At 31.4% G+C, this 8,435-nt stretch overlaps 1 long non-coding RNA gene across 1 annotated transcript; it reads left to right on the top strand.

The window, feature by feature from the left end:
• Positions 1–216: 216 nt before the first annotated feature.
• LOC136795581 (uncharacterized) lies at positions 217–2,338 on the top strand. The gene is made up of 2 exons (XR_010843205.1): positions 217–469; positions 2,026–2,338. It is a non-coding gene; the product is annotated as an uncharacterized lncRNA (long non-coding RNA).
• The last annotated feature ends 6,097 nt before the right edge of the window (positions 2,339–8,435 follow it).

The raw sequence follows: 8,435 nt of genomic DNA, 5'->3' as shown, positions 1-8,435 counted from the left end.
AAAATTCCCTAAAATTGGAAAACAGCGTGAACGTGTCGAACTACATTGTAGCTCTTCATCAGGGCTACAATAAAAATTCTTGACCGCAGTCCTTACCTTATCCATCAAATATTACAATTACAATTCTATTATCTTTTATCTTTTTAACATTTATTCTTTACATTATTATTTTTCTATTTCTTTGTTCTTAAAATATTATTTATTTTCAGTATTTAATTATTTGCGCTGTCTGGCTTGTGTTCGGAGTAAACAGTATAATAAACGAGGATGGAGCAGAAGAAAAGAAGGCCAAGTACAAATTCGAATACTCAGTCCAGGACACGAATACTGGCAACGTCCACTCAAGACAGGAGGATCGGCTGGATGGTACCCTAAGAGGCCAATACAGCGCCAACTATCCCGATGGCTTCAAGCGGACTGTCGTTTACAAGGTCAATGGGGATTCTGGATTCGTTGCCACTGTCCATAAGTAAATTTATTTTACTTATATTTATATACTAAACTAAGATTCGTCTGTGCATATCTTATTTCACGGTGTTCTTTGTGTTTTACACAGTGGCACTTTGCAGAAACCGTAGGAATTGTCACAACCACTGCAATAGTTAAATATTCATTACAGTATATCATTAGATTTAGCACGATAGCTGACAGTACTGACAGATGGTGAAGCTACTCTCACGAAAACATTTACTGTCAGGAAAGTACTACCTCACTAGGTTTGGAAAGATAGGTGAGAGTATATGTAACGGTAGTTCACCTAATAACACGTTAAAGTCCCTTTACACAATGACATATTACAGAGACGATAGCAACTGTCACATCAACTGCCATGGTGAACGATATGACAGTTCCCGCCACGATAAAATTCTCTGCTGTCGCAGTAATAGTACAGTTCTAGCATGATAAACGTCAGTATTTGTCGCGGTATTGAAGCGTTACTGTCATTGAAGGCTCATTAATTATGGATTAATTTCTTAACTAATTTTAATTTTTAAAAAATTACATTTGTGGCCAGGCAGATATCTTATAAATGTATCTACTCGAATAAAAACTTAGAGGACCCTAGGCTTAAACCATTATAATTCCAAGTCTATTTGGATATTTTTTAATGCTTGTGATCTTCTACTTCCAATCCATAGAGCTCCAAAGTTGATCTGAAGGTTAAAGAAAACTGAAAAATCTATTCCATCCTCAAAAAATAGTTAAGTAATAAGATAAAATATTAGAATTTTTTTTTTGTAGTATCCCAGGCACAATGTCTAGCTTCTACACTCAAGAATCGATTGTTAAATCAACATAAGACTTTATGATTATGTAATAAAATTTGACACAAATTTAGGTAAAAGTATTAAACAAACGGGTAAAAATTGATAATCCAAAAATCAGGTATCTAAAACCTAATTAGCACCTGACACATTGTCAATAAGTTGATTATTCAGTTTCTAGAAACCTGTTGACAAATCCCGCTTTCTGATAGAGCCTTTCTTATCTTGACTTTAAAAGATTCACTTATAACGAGTACTGGTCGATCTACAGCGACGATGTCCCAATCTCTCAAGATCATAAGACCAAAAATAATTAGATGGAGCCTTCTCTTCTCACCACCGAAATACCATAGTAAGAGGCCAGCTTATCTTACTAAGGTGAAGGTGATAGTGAGGTTGTGTGTGATATTCTTCGTGGAATACCGTGGAAACCTAACTATTGTGGGCCTAGCAAGCAAAAAGTTATATCATTTCCGATAGAGTGTGTTAAAATTGTTGAAATGTTCGCTGACTACACCTTCTTGTCTTCCAATGTCTTCATAAAGCAGCGATAGACAAATGCTCAATCAATATAATGATAACAATATTATTGAAAATAAATGAAATTGTGAGTAAAAATAAATAACTAGGAGACTTACATTTGGATTAATCTCGTACTTACATTACTATTGTAATTTATTGTACTAATGTGATTTGATAAGACTCGTGGTATGGGGATAACGATACATATTTCACTGATTTTAATTTTTTTTTTTTTTAGAGAGAGGATCCACGATTGCCTCCATTGTAAGGAAGCTAACCCGTTCTCCGTTGGATACGAGATACAGCACCGTATCCCCGACAGCTACGTTAGATCCTTCTTTTACATGAACAGGGGAATAGCTACGTCCATGGTTAAAGTGGATGCTGAAGGTACGAGAATACACACAAAAACCAAGCACCTACCTCCATTGATACGCCTGAACTAGCTGTAATGTCCAACACTGGAAAAACCCAAATAAGACTGATATATTAAGTATATATTAATTATAGTTGTTTGTTATATTTTTATAATAAAATTAAGTTTTCATTTTCTTTCTCTTATTATATGAATACTATTAGTTAAAAAACCTCAGTTAAACCCACTCAATAGATCAAAGAAATCAGATTTGTTTCAGTGCTAAAATCATATTGTATAATAACTTCATACATTTATTATCAATATATACTTATTAGAATTTAACAGGTTATTTCATAAATATATAGGTGGAACAAATCTTCTAAGCATGGTTTATTTATTGAAATCACATATTTTGGATATTTACCAAAAAACTTTAATTTTTTAATTGCCAATATTATTATACTTGATATGTTATGATGAATTGTAGAGAATTTTGTAACCTGATGAGTGAAGACAGAATCCGGAAAGTAATTAATTGACAAATGGCGTTGTATTGTGTATATATTTACTTATGTTTCACTTTAATATTTATAAATTAACATATTTACAAGATTCTTAATTATAAGCAAGAAATTAAATTCCCAATTTAAAACATACATTGATTCAGATTTTGTTTATTTAGGATAAATGAAAATTAAATAGGATTAATATATCACTTATGAAGTCTTTATACACTATCACTAAAGTACCTATTATATTGCCAAAAATGTAACACAAGATCCAAAATTTCACACCCTCGCAGAATGCTATTAATGTACAATTATTTTAATCTGTTTGAGCAAAAATTTTACAAGACAATTTATAGGGTGGAAGGCAAAATCCCGGCCTTTTAAAGGAGGGTCAGATAAAAGTAGACTAAAAAAATGTAATATAATAAACTTTCACTGTTTGTTTAAACCAATTTATTTTTTTTTCACAATATATATTGTATGTGTATATATAATTTGTATTCATAAAATAAAAAAACATGAAATATTGAATGAGAAAACACCACTGGATAATTAATTAATTCAAAATTTAATTAGAGCAACAAATTTTTAATTCTATGCATTTCATAGTAATACATTAATCGAGCACAAATCTTTTATAAAATTAAATGGACTAAAATAATGTACCATTATCTATAATTACAAATAATGCAATGCATCATATGAATCTTATAAAAATTGTAAATAATTTTACATAAATCTTGTATGTATCAAGAAGGCATTACTGAGTTTTTATTTACTCCTGATTCACGAAAAATAAAAACAATGATTCCTTACCTGTAACGCAACAGGGTCTATCGCGGATCCAATTGCACTTTTTGTATATTAAATCATATGTTCGATATAGTTCATTGATCACTGTGGCTAAGTATTTATTAGGAAATGGATTAAACAGACTAAACAGAATATAAGTTGAGAACACCAAAATGCCTAGATAGGTAGCTAAATTTATCTAATCATTACCAACCGTCGCGCTAAGAGTTAAGATGAACTGCAATCCTATAGTTTGTTATGAAAAAAAAATTAATAAAAAACGCATTTGTCGCAAAACCTCTCTCTCGAGAGCATGTATATTGAGCATTTTTAAGTATTTCCATTAAGTTTTATTTTTTCAAATTAAGGGTCATTATGTGAAAATGTGTAAATCATAGGCCTGGTCCATTTTCAAACTCTAACTTGAGCGCCAGTCATTTGAAAAATTAAGAACTATAATATTCTTTTTGTTCCAATATGGAGGCTATATGTTACCTCCAAGATAGACTTATAAGTAGTAAATAAAAAATTTAAAATGTCAGTTTTTTCATTCCCTCACATTGCCCGAGCCCTTGGTAACGCCCTTTATAAATTCGTATTCGAATCTACAATTGAATGTTTCAATTCACTAACTGATTTAGTCAGTAATTAAGATTCTATTACAAAATTATGCTCATTGTGTATTGTAGTCATTAAAAAAATAAAATAAAAACTGGAGGTCCAGCTAGACGAGAGGGAGACATAGCTATATAGCTGGGGTGGGAAGGGACGGTAGTGGGTAACCTCTTGGATTATTCAAGATCACCAACTAGATGATCAATCGCTTGCTTCGGTTCTGCAAAGGCAATATTTCTGTGAAAACTGCACGGTGCACTATCACCATATCATTTCCTCGCTTAAAAAAAAAAAAAAAAAAATACTATCCATAAAGACCTAAATGTTCCTTATGTAACCGATCTAGCCCGAACCCGATATTATTCCTTCCATAATAAACTCCCTAACCACCCAAACCCTCTTTCATTCCTGGCAATCCTCCGAGGCGCCTGAAAAGAAGATGGCCTCGTGACCTTATATTGTAAACTGTTTTTAGAGTTCTACTACTGGGTAGTTTCTCTACATCCTGTATCATATCATTATGATCAAATTTACTTGTTGTATTTTTTATACAGTTGTAAATATCAATAAATAAATAAATAAAAAAAAAATCAGGAGAGTTTTAAAGTAATTCTTTCTCTAGCCTCTTATTTTTCGATAGGGAATGCTAAAGGCTTTTGTTTCCATGCTCTTATTCATGTTTAAACGAATTACAGAAATTTTTAAAAATAATAATAATGAAAATCTCACTACCTATTTCCAAAATGTTCATAAGGGATTAAATAACACTATTCTTATATTAATCTTAAACTGTTTCAATGTTTGAAAGATTGTTTTGTTTTTTTTACGAAAATTTCGTGTTTTTACTAACTCATTCCCTCATTTTCAAATTTTTTAAAATAATAATTTCCTCAAAAATTACTCACTCCTGTGTGGCCACAATATGAAAATTGAAGGTACTATGCCTATAAGTAGGTATGCATTTTTGCAGCTCGAAATTATAACTTTTTATTATTGAGATTTTTGGACGTGGAATTTGCGCATCTTTAAATAATTGCCCAAAATAAAAGATTTTATTATACAGCACATACTCTTTCAGGGCACCTTCCACTTTATTTTTTATATTTTCAAGTAATAATAAGCTATTGAACATTCAGTCATTCGAAGAAAAATAATTCTCACTCCTTCCTGTAAACCATTTAGATATTACTTTGCGCTAATGACTTCCTATAATTTTTTTATTTATTTAACTTTTTAATTGCACATATCCTTTCAGGATACCCTTTACATTTTTTATTTCATTTTCAAGCAAAATTAGGCTATTTAATATTATTGTTATATTCATAAAAATTGTTTTGTATCTTCCTTCGCACCGAGTCTTTATCCAAAAATAAGTAGATAAATTAAGATGACAGATTTCGCATGAACGCTCTTTAACAACTTCTGCATATATGTAAACCACTTGGCATGAATCACTCAAACACTTATCAGATATTTAGAGATAACGAAGCGACGTAATCCGAACCACGAGATAGACTTCCTGGAGCTGGAGAATACATTAAGGCCATAGGCATCCAGTCCAGCAAGTCCAGGAGGGCTTTGGGTGTTAGAAAGTAGTTCGCTGTCAAGCATCGAGTATTAAAGTGCCATTAAAGCTGATCGCTTGAAAATATACTGCTCTTCCGTGTCATCTTTAAAATTTGTTTATTTTGATGTGCTGTAGGATCAAAATTAGAAAGTTTTCGCATTGATTATTGTGCAGGTTGAGGAGAGAATTAACCTTATATGAACAAGTACATATGGCACTGCATTTCTTCCTCAGAATGTACCGTATGCTGAGGTTATTTTCTTTATTGAAGTCGTCCCACAGACTTTTCTAAAGCCATTAAGGTTGTTACAAACTCCAGTTTACCATACAATCCAAAAAAGGACTCAAACACGATAAAAAAAAAACTTCTGTTTGTCAGATGTCCACTATTCGTGAAAAGCAGTGATGTTATTATTAATTTTTCTTTTAATGTTTTTTTTAAATTTTGGAAAGCATTGAACTTTTTCTTAACCCTTACCTGGCCATTTCTGACATAAAGGGGTTATCTTATAGGTAACAAACCTATTATAACCATACTGGAAGGTTTTTCCCGTGAGACCACCACTAAAAAAAAATCAATCTGTCCAGGCCGGAACCGCCTATAGCAGGTTCAGAATGTGCTCAACTGTAGTTATCAGACAGGATATGGAGGCATCCGTGTATAAATATAGTGCAAGCAGATCCCATCTATACACCGCCAAAGAATCATTACTCTCTACACAACTCTGTCACTCACACGTACGGAATATAGTTAAATACTCTTATTGAACATTTAAATTTAATAAGGATATTAAACAACCAACGCGCTTTCCTTGTCCTCTTGCAACAGCCTCACTGGTGACTTCCATTCAATCCACCTTCATTCAATCCAACTAGACCATATTTTCCATCACTGGCACTCTGTTATATCAGATTACCAATTGCGAGCTACGCATATTCCAGTTTTTAAGCAGTTAAAATCAATTGGCCAACTATTATAGCCAATATTTTATTTATGTTTTGTCCAATAAAGAACAATTGAATTGGTTTAAATTTTTTTATTTTTTTGAGCTACTACTTTTGTAGATAGAACATGTATTGTAAGAAATGTCAGATTAAAAAAAAATCATTTAGTTGCAATTCCTATTCAGTGTACTAAGAGAAAGATATTTTGTGGTAATGAGGATTAATGTACTTAATAATGTTTTTTAAATTAATAATACTATAATGTAAATAACGTTAAAGCCTAAGTTATCTTTATATTTGAGCCTACTCACTTTTTAAACTAAGCCTCAAAATATACTTCATCATTTTCTATGACTGGGACAATTATACGATGCCCCTTCTCGATATTATGAACGAAACTTACCTTCATTGTCTTTGATTATTTTAAATTTAAAAAAACAGACTGTAATGAAAACGACGTTTTTCTCATGCATTTTCCAAACAGCATTTGTTATATCGATTTTTATTATTTTGGTAATTTCAAGAGCCCGGCATTTCATAAGAAGAAATTCTTAGGCAATAATATCTTTCACCTTCTACTTCAGGACTCTCTTAAAAAAAAAAAATGAATCCCAAATGAAAGTCGACCACGCCCTCGGAGCTCAAATTTAAGTTGAGGTTCATAGGAATGTCCGCCATTGTAATCTAAACTGAAACCAAAGGCAGCCGGTGATTGTCTCTAGCTCCTCTGTCACACCTCTGGAATTCAACATAAGGCCAATCTTTTTGGCTTCATATTTCTTATCATCTTACCACCAACATTATACACCTTTCTCCAAGATAGCCACCAATGTTCTTAATTAATTGGCTCTACTAGTAGAATATCGGCAAGTTTAGTTAAACAAATCAGGAACTTTGCTTGTGATATTTGAAATCAAATTGATTAATTTTTATTTTCGATTCAATAATATTCAGTTCGGTAAGATACATTATTAGCATAAGAGCCATCAGGATAAATTATTATTCAAATTGTATAAAATATATCTGAAATTATACGCTCCATATTATATAGATATATTAGTGTGTATGTATATATATTTTAGTGGATCTTGAGCGTTAATAATACAACTATATTTAGGTGACGTTTCGCAACTTTATTGTTCGCATAATCATGCCCTACAATGAAAAAAACAATAGTCTTTTAGAACAAATAATTTCTTCAGCTAATTATTGTAAAACTACATTAACATAGATAGTATAATTTAAGATTAATAACTATAACAATTAAAACATTACTTACAATTGTCTATTACAGTTTGTTCTACTTTGCTGTGATCCAACAGATCCTCAAGCCCCACAGAAATATGTATTTACAATAGTCGAGAGAAAATTTATCAATATGTAATATATACATATTCATAACTTTGCTCTCAAAGTTCTGTTACCCAAACTTTGCTGTTTTGCTTCAGTTAAAGAAATTCGTCTGCCAGGGTCCTGTTTCATAATTAAGTACAAACTAATACTATTATTATATACTTGTATATTTATCGTAATTCAATTACACAGACTTGTACAATAGTAACTTGTACTTTAATATCTTTTAATTCCTGTAATATCACTAATAGTCATCCCTATAATGAAAAAAATAAGTATTAGTATTACTACCAAAATAGTTTCTACACTTGTACTATGAACTAATACTATTAGCTTTCATTGTGAAACAGGGCTCTGGTCTTCCTTAGTAATAGATTTCTATTCATATTGCCGTTCTGAATATCTTAGAATATATTGTAGTCGTTTACGGTTCGACTGAATGGTACTTGAAACAGTTTTGAAAACTGTCCATCATTTTCTATTTAATTTTTCTGTCTTCAAATTTCAAT

This window comes from Halyomorpha halys, unplaced genomic scaffold (genome assembly GCF_000696795.3).
Source record: "Halyomorpha halys isolate HHAL.00 unplaced genomic scaffold, Hhal_1.1 Scaffold120.1, whole genome shotgun sequence".
Taxonomy (NCBI): domain Eukaryota; kingdom Metazoa; phylum Arthropoda; class Insecta; order Hemiptera; family Pentatomidae; genus Halyomorpha; species Halyomorpha halys.
Note: the sequence above shows the minus strand (reverse complement) of the source record. Positions and strands in the feature narration are given on the sequence as shown.